The sequence below is a fragment of the Halichoerus grypus genome, chromosome 14 (assembly GCF_964656455.1).
Source record: "Halichoerus grypus chromosome 14, mHalGry1.hap1.1, whole genome shotgun sequence".
Lineage (NCBI taxonomy): Eukaryota > Metazoa > Chordata > Mammalia > Carnivora > Phocidae > Halichoerus > Halichoerus grypus.
This window is the reverse complement of record NC_135725.1, coordinates 64,291,401-64,314,006: the sequence shown is the minus strand read 5'-3', so window position 1 is coordinate 64,314,006 and position 22,606 is coordinate 64,291,401. Positions and strand designations below refer to the sequence as shown.

At 37.5% G+C, this 22,606-nt stretch overlaps 1 long non-coding RNA gene across 1 annotated transcript in view; it reads right to left on the bottom strand.

The window, feature by feature from the left end:
* Positions 1 to 10,379: 10,379 nt before the first annotated feature.
* Positions 10,380 to 22,606, bottom strand: part of LOC118524115 (uncharacterized) — a 271,525-nt gene continuing 259,298 nt past the window's right edge. Inside the window, exons 6-7 of the long non-coding RNA XR_013443993.1 lie at positions 12,430 to 12,593; positions 10,380 to 10,504 (exon numbers count right to left, since the gene is read on the bottom strand). This is a non-coding gene — a long non-coding RNA (uncharacterized LOC118524115). The remainder of the gene's footprint in view (positions 10,505 to 12,429; positions 12,594 to 22,606) is intronic.

Genomic DNA, 22,606 nt, shown 5'->3' with positions numbered 1-22,606 from the left:
AACCAAGACTATTATATCCAGCAAGGCTGTCATTCAGAATAGGAGAGAAATAGTTTCTAAGATAAGCAAAAACTAAAGGAGTTCATGAACACTAAACCAGTTCTGCAAGAAATATTAAAGGGGACCCTTTGAGCAGGAAAGAGAGACCAAAAGCAACAAAGACTAAAAAAGAACAGAGACAATCTACAGGAACAGCAACTTTACAGGTAATACAATGGCACTAAATTCATATCTATCAGTAATTACTCCGAATGTGAATGGGCTAATGCTCCAATCAAAAGACATAGGGTATCATAATGGATAACAAAACAAGACCAATCAATATGCTGCCTTGTACAAGAGACTCATTTTAGACCCAAAGATACCTCCAAATTGAAAGTGAGGGGGCGGAAAACCATCTATCATGCTAATGGACATCAAAAGAAAGTTGGAGTAGCCATACTTATATCAGACAAACTAGATTTTAAACCAAAGACTGTAATAGCAGATGAAGAAGGGCACTATATCATAATAAAGGAGTCTATCCAACAAGAAGATCTAACAATTATAAATATTTATGCCCCCAACTTGAGAGCAAATACATAAATTGATTAATAACAAACTTAAAGAAACTCACTGATAATAATACAATAATAGTAAGGGGCTTTAACACCCCACTCACATCAATGGACAGATCATAGAAGCAGATCAACAAGAAAACAATGGCTTTGAATGACACACTGGACTGATGGACTTAATATATATATTCAGAGCATTTCTTCCTAACGCAGCAGAATACACATTCTTTTCAAGTGCACATGGAATATTTTCTAAAATAGATCACATACTGGGTTACAACTCAGGCCTCAACAAGTACAAAAATATTGAGATCATAACATACATATTTACAGACCACAGTGCTATGAAACTTGAAGTCAACCACAAAAAAAAATTTTTTGGAAAAACCACAAATACTTGGAAATTAAAGAACGTCCTACTAAAAACTGAATGGGTTAACCAGGAAATTAAAGAAGAAACTAAAAAATACATGGAAGCAAATGAAAATGAAAACACGACAGTATAAACCTTCTGGGATACAGCAAAGGCAGTCATAAGAGTTAAGTATATAGCAATACAGACCTTCCTCAAGAAGCCAGAAAAGTCTCAAATAAGCCTAAATTTACACCGGAGCTGGAAAAAGAACAGCAAATAAAGCCTAAAACCAGCAAAAGCAGGGTAATAATTAAGATCAGAGCAGAAATAAATGATATAGAAATCAAAAACACAGTAGAACAGATCAACAAAACTGGGAGCTGATTCTTTGAAAGAATTAACAAAATTGATAAACCCCTAGCCAGATTTATCAAAAAGAAAGGAGAAAGAACCCAAATAAATAAAATCATGAATGAAAGAGGAGAGATCACAACCAACATCACAGAAATACAAACAATTATAAGAAAATATTATGAGCAATTATATGCCAACAAATTGAGCAATCTGGAAGAAATGGATAAATTCCTAGAAACATATAAACTACCAAAACTGAAACAGGAAGAAATAAAAATTTGAACAGATCCATAACCAGCAAAGAAATTGAATCAGTAATCAAAAATCTCCCAACAAACAAAAGTCCAGGGCTGGATGGCTTCCCAGGGGAATTCTACCAGACGTTTAAAGAAGAATTAATACCTATTCTTCTGCAGCTGCTCCAAAAAATGAAAATGGACAGAAAACTTCTAAACTCATTCTTTGAGGCCAGAATTACCTTGATTCCAAAACCAAAGACCCCACCAAAAAGGAGAATTACAGACCAATATCCTGATGAACATGGATGCCAAAACTCTCACCAAGATACTAGCCAATAGGATGCAACAGTACATTAAAAGGATTGTTCACCATGATCAAGTGGGATTTATTCCTGGGCTGCAGGGGTAGTTCAATATCCACAAATCAATCTATGTGATATATCACATTAATAAAAGAAAGGATAAGAAACATATGATCTTCTCAATAGATGCAGAAAAAACATTTGACAAAATACAACATCCTTTCTTGATAAAAAACCCTCAAGAAAATAGGGATAGAAGGAACATACCTCAGCATTATAAAGGACATATATCAAAGACCTATAGTTAATATCATCCTCAATGGGAAAAAACTGAGAGCTTTTCCCCTAAGGTCAGGAACACAACAGGGATATCTAATCTCACCACTGTTGTTCAACACAGTACTATAAGTGCTAGTCTCAGGATTCAGACAACAAAAAGAAATAAAAGGCATCCAAATCAGCATGGAAGAAGTCAAACTTTTACTCTTCACAGACAGCATGATACTCTATGTAGAAAACCCAAAGCCTCCACCAAAAAATTGCTAGAACTGATATATGAATTCAGCAAAGTCACAGGATATAAAATCAACTTACATAAATTGGTTGCATTTCTATACATCAATAATGAAGCAGCAGAAAGAGAAATCAAGGAATTGATCCCATTTACAATCGCACCAAAGACCAGTGATAAACCTAACCAGAGAGGTAAAAGATCTGTAAGCTGAAAACTATAGAACCCTTAATGGAAGAAGTTGAATAAGACACAAAGAAATGGGAAAATATTCCATGCTCATGGATTGGAAGAACAAATATTGTTAAAATGTCTATACTACCCAAAGCAATCTACACATTCAGTGTAATCTCTACCAAAATAACACCAGGATTTTTCACAGAACTAGAACAAATAATCCTAAAATTTTTATGGAACCAGGAAAGACCCTGAATAGCCAAAGTAATGTTGAAAAAGAAAAGCAAAGCTGGTGGCTTCACAATTCCAGACTTCAAGCTGTATTACAAAGCTGTAATCATCAGAACAGTAAGGTACTAGCACAAAAACAGACACATAGATCTGTGGAACAGAATAGAGAACCCAGAAATGGACCCACAACTATATGGTCAACTAATCTTCAAAAAAGCAGGGAAGAATATCCAAGGGGAAAGTGGCACTCTCTTCAACAAATAGTGTTATAAAAATGGACAGTGACATGCAGAAGAATGAAACTGGACCACCTTCTTACACCATACACAAAAATAAATTCAAAATGGATGTAGGACCTAAATGTAAGACAGGAAACCATCAAAATCCTAGAGGAGAAAACAGGCAACAACCTTTTTGACCTCAGCTGCAGCAACTTCTTACTAGACACAACTCTGGAGGCAAGGGAAACAAAAGTAAAAATGAACTACTGGGACTTCATCAAGATAAAAAGCTTCTGCACAGTGAAGGAAACAATCAACAAAACTCAAAGGCAACCAACAGAATGGGAGAAGATATTTGAAAATGACATATTGGATAAAAGCCTAGTATCCAGAATCTATAAAGAACTTAACAATTTGCTAACAGACACGTGAAAAAAATGCTCAACATCACTCATCATCAAGGAAATACAATTCAAAATCACAGTAAGATACTACCTCACACCAGTAAGAATGGCTAAAATGAACAATTCAGGAAACAACACACAATTGCAGAGAAAGGGGAACCCTACTGCACTGTTGATGGGAATGCAAACTGGTATAGCCACTCTGGAAAACAGTATGGAGGTACCTCAAAAAGTTAAAAGTAGAACTACCCTATGACCCAGCAATTGCACTGCTATGTATTTTTCCAAAGGATATAAAAATGCTGATTTGAAAGGGCACACATACCCCAATGTTTAGAGCAGCACTATCAACAATAGCCTAATTATGGAAAGAGCCCAACTGTCCATTGACTGCAGAATGGATAAAGAAGATATGGTATATGTGTGTAATGGAATATTACTCAGCCATCAAAAAGAATGAAATCTTGCCATTTGCAACAACATGGATGGAACTAGAGGGTATTTTGCTGAGCAAAATAAATCAGTCAGAGAAAGACAAATATCATATGATTTCACTCATATGTAGAATTTAGAAACAAAACAGATGAACATAGGGGAAGGGAAGGAAAAATAAAATAAGATAAAAACAGAGAGGGAGGCAATCCATAAGAGACTCTTAACTATAGAGAACAAACTGAGGGTAGCTGTAGAGGAGGTGGGTGGGGGGATAGGCTAAATGGGTGATGGGCATTAAAGAGGGCACTAGTTGGGATGGGCACTGAGTGTTATATGTAAGTGATGAATCACTAAATTCTACTACTGAACCAATATTGCACTATATGTTAACTAACTTGAATTTATATAACGTAAATACATACATACATACATACATACATACAACACATATTAGGTAAGTTAAAAAAAAAAAAAAGGGAAAACCCTAGATACTCCATCAAAAAACTACCAGGACTGATAAATGAATTCAGTAAAGTTGCAGGATAAAAAAACGTGTAGAAATCTATTATTACATTTCTATACACTAATAATGAATCAGCAGAATAGAAATTAAGAATCCCATTTACAATTATGACAAAAATAATAAAATACCTAGGAATAAACTTAGCCAAAAAGGTGAAAGACATGTATTCTCAAAACTATAAAGCACTGAAGAAAGAAATTGAAGATGACACAAACAAATGGAAAGATATTCCATGTTCATGGATTGGGAGAACAAATATTGTTAAAATGTCCATGTCCATACAAAAAAAAAAAATGTCCATACTAACAAAAGCAATCTACAGATTTGTGCAATCCTTATCAAAATGCCAATAGCATTTTTCACAGAGCTAGAACAAACAACCCTAAAATTTGTATGGAACCATAAAAGACCCTCAATAGCCAAAGCAATTTTAAACAAGAAAAACAAAACTGAAGATATCACAATCCCAGATTTCAAGATACAGTACAAAACTGTAGTAATCAAAACAGTATGGTACTGGCACAAAAACAGAAACATAGATTAATGGAACAGAATAGAGAGGCCAGAAATAAACCCATGATTATATGGTCAATTAATCTTCAACAAAGGAGGCAAGAATATGCATTAGGAAAAAGACAGTCTCTTCAGTAAATAACATTGGGAAAACTGGACATCTACATGCAAAAGAATGAAACTGGACCACTTTGTTACATCATACATAAAAATAAACTCAAAATGGACTAAGGACCTAAATGTGAGACCTGAAAGCATAAAAATCCTAGAAGAGAGAACAGGCAGTAATTTCTCTGACACCAGCCACAGCAATATTTTTCTAGATATGTCTCCTGAGGCAAGGGAAACAAAAGCAAAAATAAATTATTGGGAATACATCAAAATAAAAATCTCCTGCATAGCTAAGGAAACAATCAACAAAACTAAAAGACAATCTACAGAATGGGAGAAGATATTTGCAAATAACATATCCAATAAAGGGTTAGTATCCAAAATACACAAAGAATTTATACAACTCAACACCAAAAAAACCCCCAAATAATCCAATTAAAAATGGGCAGAAGACATGAACAGACATTTCTCCAAAGAAGACATGCAGATGGCCAACGAATGCAGGAAAAGATGCTCAATGGCACTCATCATCAGGGAAATGCAAATCAAAACTATAATGAGATATCACCTCACACCTGTCAGAATGGCTAAATTCAACAACACAAGAAACAGCAAGTGTCTGCAAGGATGTGGAGAAAAGGAACCCTTGTGCACTGCTGGTGGGAATACAAACTGGTGCAGCCACTGTGGAAAACAGTATGGAGGTTCCTCAAAAAATTAAAAATAGAACCACCATATGATCCAGCAATTCTACTTCTGGGTATTTATCCAAAGAAAACAAAAACATTAATTAAAAAGAATATATGTGGGGCATCTGGGTGGCTCAATCAGTTAAGCGTCTGACTCTTGATTTTGGATCAGCTCATGATCTCAGGGTTGTGAGATGGAGCTCTGTGCTCAGCGGGGAGTCTGCTGGAGATTCTCTCTCTCCCTCTGCCCCTCCCCACCAAAATAAATAAATAAATCTTTTAAAAGAAAAGGATATATGCACACCTATGTTTATTGCAGCCTTATTTACAATAGCCAAATGTAAGCAGCCCAAATATCTACTGATAAATGGATGGATAAAGAAGAGTTATATATATATATATATATATATCTCACTGTGATACACACACACACACACACACACACACACACACACACACACACAATGGAATATTACCCAGACATAAAAAAGAATGAAATCTTGCCATTTGCAATAACATGGATAGAGCTAGAGGATACAAGGCTAAGTAAAATTAGTCAGTCAGAGAAAGACACACACCATATGATTTTACTCATGTGTGGAATTTAAGAAACAAAACAAATGAATAAAGAAAAAAGAGACAAACCATAAAACAGACTCTTAACTATAGAGAATAAACTGATGGTTACCATAGGGGAGGTAGGTGGGGGGGATGGGTGAAATAGGTGATGGGGATTAAGAGCACACTTACCATGATGAGCACTGCATAATATATAGAATTGTTGAATCACTATATTGTACACCTGAAACTAATATAACACTATATGTTAATTATATTGGGATTTTTAAAAATAATAAATAAAAGAAAAATAATAAAACTTACTTCATTGCCCCCCCCCACAAAAAAAAACTTAAAAGAAAAAAGTAGAAATGTTTGAATGAACAAGTCACTGGCCAGTCTGCCTCTATTTTGTTTTTCATATTATCCATCCTGAGGAGCTTGACTTGCTGGCTGGTATAATAGCTTTTATAATATTTACCCTTGAATCTCAGGACTGTGTGAAGCAGACAGAGTAATTGGAAGTAAATTTCTGAGTCCTAAAGAAGCTTTGAACTAGCAAAGGAAACTAAGCCTAAGAAGCTAAATTCTTCATTTCTCCTAAGATAGGTAATAAATGAAACTTCTACCTTTATCTCAAGAAGGAACCAACAAGACTTGATAAGGAAGATCTGTGAAAAGGTTGGATCTTGCCACACTCATCCTCATTCCCTCACCAACTCCAAGACACTGAACTCATTTTCAAAATGTTGAGCTTCAGAGAGTTGTTTTTTAAAAAATTTTAGTCCCTCCTCAGGTTCCATGGAAATTGTTCCTCTTCAGAGGGATATAGGACTATTTAAAATTGCTTTAAATAAGTTGCTGGCCCTTCTCATCTTTGATCACATTTTGAGAATTAAGGTCCTGACCTATTATCTATTCTCCACACTAAATCTGTGATAAAGTCTGGAAGGTAATGCTGCTTAGTTGGGGATATAATTTTTCCAACACAAACACAGAGAAACAGAGAAATGGAAGAATGAAGCAGGCAGTTGTGGGGGGGGGGGGTGTGTGAGAGAGAGAGAGAGAAAGAAAGAGGGAATTTCCAGTTAGATCAAGTTCCTTTTGAAGATAGCGATACTGTTCTGTCCTTCAATTCCATGAGAAAAACATACATTTTTTTTTTTTTAACAAAATACCCCTCAACATAAATTATTGCTGAAAGGTTTCTTTTAGTTGCACTCAAAACAACATGGAATGAAACACCAGCCAGACATAATTTATCTCCTATCTACCTACTGGAGCCCAGGTATGATTCAAACACTCTCCTTTGCTAACATTAGATCTCTGAATATACTGGCTTCCCCTAAGAATATCATGCTCCAACATTACTTTTCTAACTTTCTTTGCTAAAACAAAGAAGCAAGCAAAAAAACATCATTAAGCAGCTTCCTATTATATTTATATAATATAATAATTTCTCTTTAATGAGATAAAGGTTTCTCTTTTATGAGACAAAGTGGTCTTATTAAGGTATTACACATTGAGGTATGAATGCCCAATACTTTCAGCCACCCAGAGGTATTTCTCTTAGATCTACAGTTTTAATTTCTAACTGTTGAATTTTATTAGTGAGAAAGGCTGATAATGACATTGTGATTCCTCTCAAATTTAACTTAAACCAATAGACCTAGAAAATTACTGACTTTGGAACCATATTTGGGTTCCATATTAAAAACCGCCGAACATCCCTGTAAGTTTATTTCCTCTGCCACGAAATAAGACAAATATCTCCCCTTCAGATTTGTAGGTACAAATAAGGTAGCCTTTATAAATCACAGAGTGAAGTTTATGGCATTCAAATCATAGATGTGATTAGTTATGTTAATTCATTTATTTGGCAAGGTGCTGGATTTGCCTTACATTAGAAGTCACCTGCTCCGCCTGTTATGAAGGACAGCCCTCAAGACATCAGGGCATTTCTTGGCTGAGGGTGGTCTGTCAGCAGTGTGGGGAACTGACAGCCTACAGTAGGGAATGGCAAATACTCGGCACAAGTGCCATCAATCCTAGCTTCTGTGTCTACAGCATATACTACTCATTGATTGAGCCTCTTTCTCATTGGCCAGAGACATGGTTTCAGAGTTTTCAACACAGTAGTTCAGGAAGCCCCTCCTAAGTAATCAGAACCAGCACTGAGGTTAAAGCATTTTGCCAGTAATAGTACAGGACAAAGATCAGCCAATTTTTCCGTAAAGAGCCAGAGAGTACATTTTTTTCTTTTTAAATTTTTGTGCCATATGGTCTCTGTTGCAGATACTCCACTTTGCCTTCCTAGTACGAAAGCAACCATAGACAGTACGTAAACAAACGGGAGTGGCGGTGTTCCAATAAAACTGCATTTACAATAGTAGGCAGTGGGCTAAATTTGGCCCACAGCTGTGTTTGCCAACTCCAGGCCTAGAGCCTCTCCCAAAATCAAGGAGACAAATGCTGCTGAAATAATTTCAAGAGCATTTGCAAAGGAGGTATTTCAGCAGCCTGGCAAGGTGAGGGATGTAAAAATGGGCCTCCGACCTGAGGACTTCCTCTGCTTAATTCTACCTGAAATCCTGCTGAGTCCACTTTTCTCCCAATTCTCAGAGATTGCCGAGGTCAGTGTGCTCCATTGCTCTTGGACCTCAGCTGATTCAGTGAGTCTCTTCTAGCTGTTTACATCAATGTGAAAATGCACCAGCTGATGTCTCCTACCCAGGCCATTTACTGTTAATGTTAATACAACCCTGGGCTTTAACCTTGAGTTTGAGGTTCTTTCCCACTTGAACTCATGATCCAAAATGTCACTGGAGACTCCCATTGCCCCAGCAATTAAAGGAACCCTCGAGTATTGCCTCCCCCATAACCATGCAATGAATTGAGTTACAGATAAATGTTATCAAAACCTTCAACTTTCTTTTTTTTTTTTTTTTTGATTTTATTTATTTGACAGAGAGAGACACAACGAGAGAGGGAACACAAGCAGGGGGAGTGGGAGAGGGAGAAGCAGGCTTCCCGCGGAGCAGGGAGTCTGATGCGGGGCTCAATCCCAGGGCCCTGGGACCATGACCTGAGCCAAAGGCAGACGCTTAATGACTGAGCCACCCCGGCACCCCAAAACCTTCAACTTTCTCTTGGAGATCTCACATTGAGTCCCATGTTATATTTTTTCCAACAGGGAGAAATATGGGTGGTTGGGTGTATGACATTGGGCAAGTCATTTTACTTTCCTGAGCCACAGGTTCTTCATCCATAAAATAGAGATAATACCTTCCCTACTTATTTCATAGAATATTGTGAGACTCAAAGGATACCTTTTTTATATAGGCTTATATGTTTCACAAAAGTCACATCATCCATTAAAACCCTTTTTAGTCCGCCATTCTCCTCCACCCACATCACCATAATTATTCACAACCTGTGACAAACACTGGGGCTATTACTGGAGGAATATGTCTACTCATGCAATCTTCACTTCCAAATCAGAGATGTTTGTCCAGATCCATGTCCTATCTTCTTCATTTGTCACATGAAGGAGAGCATATAAAGGTCTCCAGATGGATCCTGGCTTTCATTACCTTTTGGTGCCAAGACCCTTCTAAGAATACAGCATCAGCAAATCAGACAACTATAAAGTTACTTAAATCCTACATGTCTATGCCAAGAAAGGTGATGATAAAAAGTTCTAAAGACAGAAAGGACTGAAGCAGGGACTGACTATTGCTTGGAAGTGTTAGGTAAGAATTATTTACCATAATAGCTTTGACTTGGGCATAAAAGCCCTTCAAATTCCAACTGAAGTTCCCTTCAAGAAAAATGAGTAACTAATAATTTTATTATAAAATCAAAGCTGCTGTTCTCCTTCCAAAGTCCCTAAATTGCATGGGAATAGTATATTTGATTTCCTGGAGAAATTCAGATTCGGCAACATTCCCAGAGAACTTTGAAACCATTCATTTCAGAACAATCTACATTCTTCATATATGCATTTATCAAATGATTATAAATACCACCATTTTGGTGTCAAAAGGGATCAGTGGCAATAGCTTTTGCCAAGGTCATTTAGTTCCTCTGTTCCTCAGTTTCCCTACCCTACAAACACTCTTTGGCCTTTGTAAAGTAGGATTTACAAATATCTGCTTTCTTCTTCATGAGGGTATAAAAAGGAATAAATGGAACAATACCTGTAAAAGTACTTGGGAGCTGAAGGATCCATACAGCCAAGTCCAGCAAACCTTCTAAATGATCTCCTACAAGTTAAATAGGAAGGATGATCTCCTTGCAGGCAGAATTTGTCACAAAATGATTTCTGCAATGGAAAATCAAATAATGCACCCATTATTACCTTTGCTTTTCCTCCCACTTAGGAATCAGCTGTCTCTTATTAAACATAGTCTCTGCCGTTCAACAGTTTTCCTACTATTTACTCATGAGCTAACAAGGCAACTAACTTTACGATGAAAACCAGGACATAAATCATCCTTACAACGTACATTATGTTTGCTCTTCACAGGGCATGATGGTTATAATCTGTACATTCAAAAACTTGCAGTATGTTTGGCTATTTTCCCAACTGGGGAAAAATAAAGCTATTTCTGTTCAGCAGCTTAGGTCCGGATGTCGGGAAGGTCTTTCATTGCACAACACTTCCAGTAATAAATCCAAGACCCTACTCTCTTTTTTCATAGGGGGTATAAGTGTTTTGTGCTGTCAAAGTGGAAGATTAGCCACACAGTTTGCTTTAGATGGGCTGAGTGAAGTGTCAAGGCACAGAAAGCATTACTCCTGCTGGAGCCTCAGCAGTAGCCACCACTCAGATTGTGATGGACAGTCTGCTGGTGAAGCTGATACCCTGCAACTTCCTGGTTCTGGCCTTGGAAGGTGCTCATTTCAGCAGAGACTGGGTGTTCCATCAGACCTTCTCCTACAATGAAGATTCTCCAAGCATGGAGCCCACTGGCCTCCTCCCCAGGGTCCTTTCTCTCCTCACTGTCAATCCCAGTTTGGGGACTTCTGACTGGTCATCTAGCCTCTTAATTTCTATTGTGTATCGATTAACTTTATGCACTGCTCCCTCAGGACTTTAGCTCTGGATTTCTGAAATGCTTATTTCCTCTCAAACAGCCTGGATCTTGCACATCAGAAGATTTGCCTTTCACAAGTATTTCTCTGAATTGGGCTGCTAAATTAGAAGACAAACATTAAACAGTTTCTCTTTTATAATAATTCAATCATTCTTTTTTTTTTTTTTAAAGATTTTATTTATTTATTTGACAAAGAGAGAGACACAGCGAGAGAGGGAACACAAGCAGGGGGAGTGGGAGAGGGAGAAGCAGGCTTCCCGCGGAGCAGGACCCTGATCCCAGGACCTGGAATCATGACCTGAGCCGAAGGCAGACGCTTAACGACTGAGCCACCCAGGCGCCCCTAATTCAATCATTCTTAAAGTAACGAGTGTCTCTAGCTGAACTGGAGAAAGGTGGTGTATAGAACGTAAGGGCACTGATATTTTCCAATGTATTATCTCCTTACATCAGTCAGGGCTCTCTGGAGTCCTTCCTAACAGGCGACAGGCCCAAATGAGGTGGTCTTGTTTGGATTTTCATCTTTTATGCCCAACGACTTGTCCATAGACTAAGCAGCTGCTTCCCATCAAGCGACCCAGAGGGAGCCAGGATACTCACTGGCATGGAGCCATTTCCTCTATTACACAATGTGTCCCATTAAGCAATATATTTCTGTGAGATACTGTCTTAAGAGTTCTTCTGAAATATGTCAAAGTGCTTCTTGGAAGTTAGGACAAAACATGGACTATACATCTATTTCTTCTTGAATTAATGAGAAAGCATAATTTGAAAGTAGGCCCCAAACAAAAAGCTATAGATAAAATAACTGCTCTATCCCTGCCAAAGAATGCTTCTCAAAGAGTGTTACTTGAGCATAAAAAGATCTGGTAAACTCTCCAGAATAATAACAATACCATCTCTCGACTAAAAATGTACTCTGTACTAGTGCTTCACATATGATAACTCATTTAATTCACCCATAACTCTAAAGTAAATATCTTCCCATTTTATTTGTAAGGAAATTGAGACTCAGAAAAATTAAATAACTTGCCCAACTTCATACAGCCAATAAGTATGAGAGTCAGAATTCAAACCCTAGTTTATTTGACTCAGAAATATAAATCAAAATCGACTACAGAGCTGGGTAACAATACAGATGCCCACCTACCTCCAGTGATTGTCACCAACTGAGTCCTGGGGTGCAGGTTGCTGTGCAGATTAAGCCCCCACTTAGGTTCTAGACCACCTCAGTTTACCATTCGGCACATTGCTCTTGGTAGTTTTCTGATCCTGGGACATTTACTTAACTTCGTTGTGCCTCCATTTATTCATCTTTAAAATAGAGAAGAAAAGAACTGTAATAGTCTCTTCCCTATAAAGTCCTTCTGAGTTAGCATATGTAGGCCACTTACATACTTTACATACTTGAAATGGTACCTTGACATGGTAAACACAGTTATTATTGATCTAATGCACTACTGACCAAATCCTCTAGAACACAATGTGTCACATAAAGCAGTGTATTTGTGTGAGATACTAGATGAGATTTGAGAAAAGACTATGCTGCATTCTTCTCTGACTTTAGAAGAATCCATGGAGTAAACATATAATCACATATAAAAATTTCAGGACATTCTCACCTTTTTACACTGCAAATTTGCTGTAAGAAAATCATATGTACTAGCCATAAGACACCTGAAGAATATATTTTAGCTGTGCTATAATATAGAGTAACATCTTATAGAACAATTACTTTCAAAAAAGCAATAATTTGGGGCACCTGGGTGGCTCAGTTGGTTAAGCGACTGCCTTCAGCTCAGGTCATGATCCCAGGGTCCTGGGATCGAGCCCCGCATTGGGGTCCCTGCTCCGCGGGAAGCCTGCTTCTCCCTCTCCCACTCCCCCTGCTTGTGTTCCCTCTCTCACTGTCTCTCTCTCTGTGTCAATTAAATAAATAAATAAAATCTTTAAAATAAAATAAAAAAGCAATAATTTTATTGTCATAGTAAAGATACTGACTGAGGGTGATGCAGAGCAGAAAGCCAGAACATGGGGATGAGAGTAGGAATAAGATTATAATGGGGTTAAGACTTTGTTTTTTAGAGCAGTTTTAGGTTCACAGCAAAATTAAGAGGAATATACAGAGATTTCCCATATCCACCTGCCTGCACACTTGCGTAGCTTCCTCTATTATCAATATTCCCAACCAGAATGGTACACTTGTTACAACTCATGAATCAATATTGACACATCATAATCACCCAAATCCATAGTTTACCTTAGGGTTCACTCTTGCTCTTGTATATTTTATGGGTTTGGACAAATGTATAATGACATCCTTACATCCTTACAGTATCATATGGAGTCCTCTAAAAGTCCTCTGTGCTCTGCCTATTCATCCCTCCCCAACCCCCAATCCCTGGCAACCAGTGATCTTTTTACTGTCTCTATAGTTTTGCCTTTTCCAGCATGTCATATAGTTGGAATAATACATTGTGTAGCCCTTTTAGATTGGCTTCTTTCACTTAGTAATGTGTATTTAAGATTTCTCCATGTCTTTTCTTGGAGTGATAGTTCCTTTCTTTTGGCACCAAATAGTATTTCATTGTCTGGATGTAAGAGTTTATTTATCCATTCACCTAATGAAGGGCACCTTTGTTGCTTCCAAGTATTGGCAATTATGAATAAAGCTTCTATAAACATTCATGTGCAGTTTTTTTTTCAATGTGTACTACTCTTTTTTTTATTTAAATTCAATTAATTAACATATAGTGTATTATTGGTTTCAGAGGTAGAGGTCAGTGATTCATCAGTCTTATATAATACCCAGTGCTCATTACATCATGTGCCCCCCTTAATGTTCATCACCCAGTTATCCCATCCCCCCACCCCCTTCCCCTCCAGCAACCCTCAGTTTGTTTCCTAGAGTTCAGCATCTCTTATGGTTTGCCTTACTCTCTATTTTCATCTTATTTTATTTTTCCTTCCCTTCCCCTATGTTCATCTGTTTTGTTTCTTAAATTCCACATATGAGTAAAATCATATGGTATTTGTCTTTCTCTGACTGATTTATTTTGCTCAGCATAATACCCTCTAGTTCCATCCATATCATTGCAAATGGCAAGATTTCATTTTTTGATGGCTGAGTTGTGTGTGTGTGTGTGTGTGTGTGTGTGTGTGTGTGTGTGTGTGTGTGTATACCACATCTTCTTTATCCATTCATCTGTTGATGGACATCTGGGCTCTTTCCATACTTTGGCTATTGTGGACGTTGCTGCTATAAACATTGGGGTGTGGATGCCCCCATGTGCAGGTTTTTGTATGAACATAAATTTTCAACTCCTTTGGATAAATACCAAGGAACATGATTACTGGACTGTATGGTATGAATATGTTTAGTTTTCTAACCACCAGACTCTTCCAAAGTGGCTATACCAATTTTCATTCTCATCAGCAATACATGAGAGTTTCTGTTGCTCCACATTTTCACCAGCATTTGGTAATGTCAGTGTTCCAGATTTTGGCCATTCTGATGGGTGTGTAGTGGTATCTTGTTTTAATTTACATTACCTTGGTGACATACAATGTGAAGCATCTTTTCATATGCTTATTTGTCATCTATATATCTTCTTTGGTAAGGTGTCTGTTAAGATCTTTGGCCCATTTGGGGGGTTGTTTTCTTACTGTGGAGTTTTAAGTGTTCTTTGTATATTTTGGATAACAGTTCTTTATCAAATGCATCTTTTGCAATATTTTCTCCCAGAGTGTGGCTTGTCTTGTCCATCTCTTGACATTATCTTTCACAGAGCAGAAGTTTTTAATTTTAATGAAGTCTAGCTTATTTATCAATTCATTCTTTCATGGATCAAGCTTTTGGTGTTGTATCTAAAAAGTCATCACCAAACCCAAGGTCATCTAGGTTTTCTCCTATCTTCTAGGGGTTTTATAGTTTTGCATTTTACATTTACTTCTGTGATCCCTTTTGAGTTAATTTCTGTGAAGGGCATAAGGTCTGTATCTAGATTCATTTTCTTGTGTGTGGATGTTCCAGCACCATTTGTTGAAAAGACTATCTTTGCTCCATTATATTTCCTTTGCTCCTTTGTCAAGGATCAGTCAGCTATATTTATGTGTGTCTATTTCTGGGCTCTCTATTCTATTTCATTGATCTATTTACCTAGAACAACTATTTTTTTCACCCAACTATGAGATATAAAATAATTTTAAAAATATAATGATTCAAATTGGTTAAATTTTAAGTTTCATGCATGTTTAAGGCTAACCAGTGATTTTTTTCAAATTATTAGAATGCAGGCTGCTGGTTACATGGGAAAATATTAGTATAGTTCAGATAGCCAAGAGTAGTCTCTTGCACAAAGCAACTAATCCCAGTTGTGCTTAATAAATATATTTTGTTCACAAGGCTCTACCCCTTTTATCTAACTGTTTCCTCATTCTGGCATCCAGAAGCATGTGTGTCTTGAATTTCTAAAATAAAAATGGTCACAATCTTCTTTGCTCACTATCAATATACAGAATTCAACAGTGATTTAGAAAAAAAATGTATAAGTGAAAAAAAAAGAACATCCCGTAATTAAGTTTGTTTGGAGTTCTTTTGAAAGGAAGATCATTTCAGATGTAAGAAAAAAATCCAAAAAGAATATATATTTAAATATTTATTTATTTATTCATCAAGTCCTTATTGAATGCTATCAGCATCTCCGCCTCTGGAAGATGCTCAAGGGCCAGGTGATCCTCAAATTTACATAGGTTCATGTCCAGTAAATATATTCTTTTCCATATTTTAAGTCCTAGTCACAATTATAATTGTTACTATATTTTGCCATTAAACTCTAGTTAATTTTAAAACCACACTAATTTAATGTATTTCATAAAAAATGTGATACATTTCTTGATTAATTTGAATTACAGCACAAATATTAAACATTTCCAAAACTACTTGCTTTTAAGCACAATATTTACACCTTATTTGAACTATACTTTTATCTGTTCAAAACTTGTTATCAAATGCATTCTTAAATTCACAACCTAGAATTAATATTTTTATCCCAAACATTTTAAACTAAATCATTTACATTTTTATTGGGAACCAAATCCACTCTAGCACTAATTATGTTTGTGTTCAGTTTTAAGCATCCAATTATATTTGCACGCTATTTCAAGCATTCAACTCATTCCGTGAGAATTTTATAGCTAAAAATATACACATGCTCTTTCAATGTCTCCATTCTCTGCCCCATTGGTGCCATTAGTCAACATTAGGGAGGATTCTGATCAAGGAAAACGGCAAGTAGATAATGGAAATACCAATATGAAAATAAGACAATGATAGAAAATACTATGTTTACGAATTACTTCCAGCTAACACTCTGAAAATAATATAGTCCTCTATATGCTGAAAATCTTAGAGATTATCAAAGAATGTGGATGCATTTGGGGAATGCTTCCTTTAGAAAATACACTATACTTTTCAGTTTTGTTTTGTTTTTTTTAAAACATTTTATTTATTTATTCGACAGAGAGAGAGATAGCGAGAGCAGGAACACAAGCAGGGGGAGTGGGAGAAGGAGAAGCAGGCTTCCCGCCGAGCAGGGAGCCCGATGTGGGACTCGATCCAAGGACCCTGGGATCATGACCTGAGCCAAAGGCAGACGCTTAACAACTGAGCCACCCAGGCGCCCGCTTTTCAGTTTTTGTTAAGTGATTGTATAGATTATGTACTGGGTAACACAAACTGCATTCTGTAAAGCTGCAGAGATCTAAAACGCGATTCAGGCACATGGCAGTTTACATCATAACAAAAACTAAGGAATTATTGTGATATGAACTGCTTACTGGAATTCTATGATGTAGTATTTAAAATCTGAACTGCAAAAATAAAATAAGACCTATCCACTGAGATATTATAAATTCAATGACAATATGACAATATATATGGTGTGTGTTAGGGACCCAATGTTTGTGTCCCCCCAAAATTCATATGTTGGAGCCCTGCCCCTCAGTATGATGGTATTAGGACGTGGGGCCTTTTGGAGGTATTTAGGTTTAGTTGAGATCATGCACAGAAAACCCCCATGATGAGATTAATGCCTTTACAAGAAGAGGAAGAGACCTTAGAGCTTCCTCTCTCCACCTTGTGAGGATACAGTTCTCTTCACAGCTATATTCCCAGCAGCCAGCACAGAACCTGGCACATAGTAACTGTTCAATAAATACAAACATGGGGGGGGGGTCAGAATAACCTCTGTTTGTTAGCTCTATAACCACCCATTCAGCTGTATTCAAAGAAGCCAACCAGAAGTTTCTAATAAACACTCTATGAGATTAAAGCTTTGCATGTTTTCTTAAAGCCCTAGGCTAGTTATTTTCTCTTCCCAAAGTCTGATGGTAGATGTTTCTTTAGGGACCTATAAGTAACAATGGCTAATCTTACAGAATATTAATCAAACTAACTTTTCTTTCCTTGGCAATACATAATTGCAATAACTAATTTATTATATTATTACCTAATTCAAAATGTCCCATACAAAATCAGCGGGTCTACTTGACTTTAAAGTCTTTTTGCAGAAAAACCAGCGTAATCTTCAGGAAAGAGCACAGGATTTGGGAACATGTGATCTAGGTATACTTAGGGCTATGCCTCTTAATGATTCTTTTTTTTTTTTAAGATTTTATTTATTTATTTGACAGAGAGAGCAAGAGAGTACAAGCTGGGGGAACAGTAGAGGGTGAGGGAGAAGCAGGCTCCCCGCCAAGCAGGGAGCCCAATGCGGGGCTCGATCCCAGGACCCAGAGATCATGACCTGAGCTGAAGGCAGACGCTTAACCATCTGAGCCATCCAGGCGCCCCTTGCCTCTTAATGATTCTGTGATCACAAATAAATTATAACTTTCCTGAGTTTAAATTTTCTCACTAGCAAAATGAGCACAGTAATACCTAACTCATATGGTTAAATGATACAATGTATACCCAAAGTATTTTGTATAATCTATGGAATTATAAAAATGTGCCACTGAGGTTATTATAAACTAATTTGGAAAATCACTGTACTTTATTTTTATTAGAACCAACGTGGCCCTGTTTCTTCACAATGTGTATAGTAACTTTTTTCTCACTAGCATGGTTTACCCAGAGTCATAGATTTACTTAAAGCCAGACGCTAAAGAGGTGACCTAATAGAGTCACAGTGAGACACAGGAACTGTGAATTCACCAATTTCACACTCCCCGGGTCTAATTTGGCCAAACCCTGAGGACAATCAATAAGATGCTTGCCTGGGGAAAGAAGGCAGCACCAGGTCCACAGAGAACAGAAAATGTCATTGACTGTGTAGAAGAATTACACCCCAGAAAATGCAAGGACGCCTTTACAGGAGTGAACTCACTTGTTAAAATTAGAGGAGATCCTTCACTGCTAAATTTAGAATGACAAAACCACAAAAAACCATTACTATTCACCTGAGAAAGAGCCACCTCTAGCTTCTATGTTCCACATACAGACGTATGTACGGATCAGTGCTACCCACTGCAAACAGGAATGGATGTGAGCCAGGATGCTTTGGGGAAACACTCTCCTTAGTTCACAAAAGGAAAAGGGCCCACAAAAACAAAAAGAAACTTTTGTGTTCATAGCCAAATTCTGCATCAATTTCTAATCATAATAATTTACATTTTCATGAAATTTGCCCGTATTATTGCCAGATCCCTTATGGCTATTGCTCCAAGTGGACTGAGTCTGTGTAACTTAAGACTCTTTCCAACAGCTCTCATCCACTTCTCTGAGCACGACAGCTAAGAAGGGCAGTCAAATATTCCTGGAGAAGCTGTTACTGATACCTTCATGTTGACTTGAGAGATGCCTACGCCCCCAGTCTCCTATTATATATAAATATATTTATGTAAAATATATATGTAATATTTACTCTACAGTGCTATTTTCCATAATTAAATATCCCTCTTAGTCCACCCCTCAGGAGAGACATTTAATGACTGGTCCCTTGGGAAGGCATATTTTTGGCTGAAAGCCTACATTTAGCCACTTCTAAGTGGCTAAACACACCCAAGGATGCACTTAGTTGCCAGTTCTAAGCACAGGGCCTGGGGCAGAGAAAAGCCTCGATAAATGTAAGCTATTATTATTATTATTGCTTGCACCCTTCTTAAGTTCAAGTAGAAATCTGCATTTGGGGAAAGTATGATGCTTTCCCAAGCATCTCATAAAAGGTCACCCTATTAACACTGGATTATCTCCCTGGTACTGCAGGCCTGTAACATGCCCCCTCACCTACCCCTCACTTCCACAGAATCATGGGGACCAATTTTATCCTTCATGTGATGTACGAATTTCCAAACTCCCAAAATGGAACATAAAAAGCCCTTTCCCAAAAGTCAAGAATGAATCCTGTGAGAATTCCACTTTACAGGGTCATAGAGCAAGCTTGAGCTGTGGAAAACTGGATTCAAATTCCAGCATCATTTACTAAAAATAACATTTGGCAAACTATTTATCTCTATAACCTTAGGCTCATCTTCTATAAAATAAGGATATTAATAATTTCTGATGATTGCTATGAAAATTAAATAAATATTATATATTTGATAAATAATATGATGTCTTATCTGGAATATGGTAAGTACCCATCAAATGGTACACATCAATTCGTAGTCTTCTTTCTCTTATTTGTTTCTTGGAACTATGGGATTCAAGGTGATGAAGACCTTCTCACAAGCCATAAAACAGTTTTATTTGCTGTACACTAGAAGCCAACCGAGTCAGTGACTCAAAGTGTCCCCTACAGCTATAGTTATGTCAAGGTCTGAGTGATGATGAGATGTGCCACTAAGTTACCAACCGATATTTTAGCTGACATTCTGGGGCTCATGGATCCTGGTTGTCTTAATCTTCCAGTGGACACTTGTTCCAGGAAAACTGTCATGACCCAGTGTACGTAATCTCTGCATCTCCTCTATGGATCTCGACTCCAGAGCCCTACTGTAGATTTTTAAAGATAGCTTCTATGCTCTCTGAGAGTCGATGAGTAATTTGGAAACAGCCAAAAATCATTTTGAATTTGAACAATAAGGCAGGTGATCAAGCTAAAATGACAAAATCAAGAATGTTTTTGGCAATGGCCAGAGGATTGCCTCCAGCATGATTACTTGAAAAAAAAACAAACAGAAACAAAAACAAAAAAACCCACACATACAACTAAGTGCATCCTTGGGTGTGTTTATAAAACAAACAAACCAGTCTCTGCATTTTAAGCATAAGCATTTTTCCATTGTGAAAATGAGCACATGCCATTACCAACACATTAGGATGATATTAAAGTGTTTTTTAAGAATTTAGAAATAAGTTTTACACACAATGGACAGGACTAGTCAATGACGGAAGTGAACCAGAAATGCCTGTGAAAGAAACAGTTGTGATCTGGGAGTGAACTGAGGGAAGCTGACTGGATCATGATACTATTTGGTAAGCAGAAACCTAATTAATTACATGCAAAGAGGAAGGTCAGGCTAATGCATGGAAAAGAGAAAAGCAGAGCCAGAGGCTGACCGCGTTTCATTCCGCACTGTTCAGGCAGAAGAGCACAAGCTTTCCCATCACGGGAGAGGTGATTTCTGCTGTGGGCAGGGATGATTTATTATGTTTCCCCTTGGCCATGATAAAATACCTCTCAAGACTAACCACCTTCCTTTGCTCTGATTACAGGCTAGGCAAGTGACCTTCTGATAACACTGGAAGGTGACAGCCTGAGGGCTGACCCCAGGCCATGGCAAACTCTCCAAGATAATGCAATGTTTTTAAAACCCCTCATAAAACTCCAGTCAGTGTTCTGGCAAAAGCCACCCTTTCTGCCTACAACATATGGCCGTGACTGGAGATCTGAAAGTATGGAAAATTATTCAGAAAATTGAAATCACCTTAAACTCACAACCCAGAGACAATTATCATTAATATGTTGGTGTACTTCATCTGAACTCATTTTTTTGTTCTTGTTTTTTTTTACAAAATTGTTTTACATAATTGAGATCAAATTGTATGTTGAGTTTTTCATTTTGCTTTTTTGTTAAGCATTACAACCTATTTTCTGAATTACCTAAAGTATCCATAAATATAACCACTGAAATTGTATAATATCCCGCCAAGTGATTTTTTTTTTTCAGTGTACTTAACTAATCCTTCATTACTGGATGTTTGGGTGGCCTCTAATTTTTTTCTTCTTTTGTGAAGAATGCTATAATAGGCCTCCTAATACAGAAGGCTGATTCTCTATTTGAGATGATTTCTTTGGTTCAAGTCCTCCCTGTTGATTTTTAAGCTTACTGAGCTCCTTATTTCTAAATCTAACTGCCCACGGACTCCTCACACTTTGAAAATCAACATGCCCCAAGCGGAACGGTGCTGAGAGTGAGCCCACCGCAGGCTTCAGCTTCTGTTTCAGAAGAAACCTGTCCTCAAGAGTGAGCCAGGGAATTGCTGACAGAGGAAAATGACAGCCACTGATGGGAGCAGAGTATTGGGGAAGGGAGGGTAGGGCCGGCCCTCACCGCCAGACTTTGAAATCTAGGCCAGTGGATCTTGTAAACTTTGACACATGTTCGAGCATTATGACACTTCACTCTATTTCAAAAACTCATTTATTGGCTCCTTCATTACCATATCAATGTTCACAATAGTCCTGCTCTAAGGTAGCTTCTAATATAAACCCCATTTTAATGAGACTCAAAGTTAAGGGCCTAGTCCAAAGTCATGCATGTAATAAGCAGTAAAACTCTATTCCGTCCAGATCTGTTGACTCTGGGTTTGTAATATTTCCACTTCACCGTGATGGTTCCTCTCCAATAGTTACGTAGGGGTGGCAGGGAAAATAAACCAGGCTGCTAGAGCTTTTATTACTCCTTTTGAGTGTGTTTGAGAGGCAGTGGTGGCAAGCATCAATCTGTGATTCTAAACAAACATGGTTTAAAATCCCACGTGGACTATCTCACACACTGATCCACCTGAGACCCCCAGTTTGAGCAATGATAGAAGCAGCTGGAGATCTGCAGCAGTTATGGGAGATTATATATGTTCTGGGAGCTCAGGAGGTCTAAGCACTCCACTATCTATAATTGAAAATGTACTGAAGCAAATGGAAGCTTGTGATCCCATGTGTATTTTATCAGATGCTTCGGACATTAAAGGAATTCCTAGAAAATTATAAATTGAAACACTTGTCACGTAGTGGTAACAGGAAAAAAAAAAACATACTTAGACTTTGGAAAGAAAAGAATAAATTGCCCATAAAATAATTCATAATAGATTTGCAGCTAGAACT